The sequence below is a fragment of the Callospermophilus lateralis genome, chromosome 12, assembly GCF_048772815.1.
Source record: "Callospermophilus lateralis isolate mCalLat2 chromosome 12, mCalLat2.hap1, whole genome shotgun sequence".
Taxonomy (NCBI): domain Eukaryota; kingdom Metazoa; phylum Chordata; class Mammalia; order Rodentia; family Sciuridae; genus Callospermophilus; species Callospermophilus lateralis.
Window position 1 is genome coordinate 105,165,094 of NC_135316.1, and position 1,853 is coordinate 105,166,946.

Genomic DNA, 1,853 nt, shown 5'->3' on the forward strand with positions numbered 1-1,853 from the left:
GGACTGAATAGATGAGGAGGAAGTAGAAATGCCATGGTAAGGCCCATTTAGGTGCTTGTTAGAAAGATATACTGGAAAGATGTCTTACCTCTGTGTCTTGCCTTTTGTACCTACATATATCTCTTTAACCCCAGAGAGTCATCCATAAGGACTGCAAAGAATACATGAAATGCTTCAATGTACAGTTTTCTAAAAGCAAAACTTCCTACCTTCCATAAACACAGTGTGAACTTGAGTCAAAGATTATGAGGAGGTGAGGTAGAAAATTAGTTAATAGAACACAATAAAAATATGCTGTTATTATTCATCCTCCCAGATAGACTTAAAGGTTAAAAAGTACGCCCGTTTAATTGCAACTTTGCATAGAGAGTGGTAAATAAAGAGAAGATGCTCTTCCTAGCATGTTGCTAACTGAGCTTAGCGAGTGTCTCTCCTAATTTGTCATTGGTGGAATATAAGATGAAGTGGGGGGCAGTACCAAAGGGGCTGCTGGCCCTCCACTGCTCCTCTGTGGCTCAGTACCTTCATAGGCTCATGGAAGCCTTCAGTACCTTTACTCACTCCTCTGAATTAGATAAAACTGGGCTGTCTGCTTGTCCATAGGTTTAGTAACTCTTAGAAATTGGTCATGTGCTCCATGGTTTAGTTCACCCCAAAGTAACTAGAAAATGGAAGTCAACATTAAATTTCCCAAATCTGTCTCTTGCTGCCTGTCTACACCCTACGCCTTAAGGAAGATGCAGATTATAATTTCACTCTAAGAGGCTTTGGAATTCAGATGGATTCCAAAGAAAGGAATCCAGAAAGGAAAACAAACAAAAAAAAGTAAATATAGGAAGCAAAACAAAAATACAAAAAAATAACTCAGAATATTATGAACTTTCTTCAAATGGAGAGCGTGTACTTGGCATTAAGAATAAAAGCTATAATACTGCTTCTCGGCCTTTTAGCTGAGATCAAGTGTAGTCTGTGTTCTTATCAGTTTAATATCTGATACGTCCGAGGACAATATATTAAGTGCATTTTTGGAGCAGGAAAATGGAGTAGGAGATTGCTCCATCCACTCCACGCATCAACCTGGTATTGCAGTACTTCCAGGAATGCTGTACCCCCTCGGGGGATAAAATGAGAAATTGAGACAATTATCAGGTCATTAGGATGCTGCCCTAATAAGGGAAAGCTACATGACCTGCTTGCAGAGGTAGAAGAAGAAGAACCCACTGGATATATTCAATATGAAAACTTTCTTCCAGTGATGAACAAAATACTTGTAAAAAGAAGGTATAGACCAATTCCAGAAGGAGTCCTGCTTCAAGCTTTTGAGGTTTTAGATTCTGCTAGACATGAGTTTCTTACTGAGGAAGAACTCATAAAGTATATGGCTGAAGAAGGAGAACCTTTCTCCCAAGAAGAAATGGAAGAAATCTTGTCTGCTGAAATCCATCCAGAATCAAATTCAATTAATTACAAGGAGTCTATAACACTGATGGTGATGGATAAAAGTTAAAAGTTATAAAACCTTAAGAAAAATAAAAGGATGAAAGCTATTAAGCTAGACACATTCGGTTTGAATGGCAACTCCAGGCCTTAAGAACCCTCACTTACCTTCTCCTAGGATTCACTTTCATTGTCACCAAGAGGGGAAAATGAAAGCATATCCTGCAGAGTGATAGTGTGTACAGAGGTGATGCCGGTAAAGGACTTGGCACAGTGGCTCCCAGAATCACTGCACAAGATGTGTTTTACAGAGTAATCCTCCTGGTCACCAATTTATGACTCCCATTGGGGACACAAGTGATGGTCACTTGAATGGTGGCCTTCCATTTCAGTTTCACAGAGGGAATGTCCACATC

General features: G+C 39.6%; 1 non-coding gene across 1 annotated transcript; it reads left to right on the forward strand.

The window, feature by feature from the left end:
* The first annotated feature begins 930 nt into the window (after positions 1-930).
* On the forward strand, positions 931-1,114 carry LOC143411901 (U2 spliceosomal RNA). Its single transcript, XR_013092913.2, has one exon. It is a non-coding gene; the product is annotated as a U2 spliceosomal RNA (small nuclear RNA).
* The last annotated feature ends 739 nt before the right edge of the window (positions 1,115-1,853 follow it).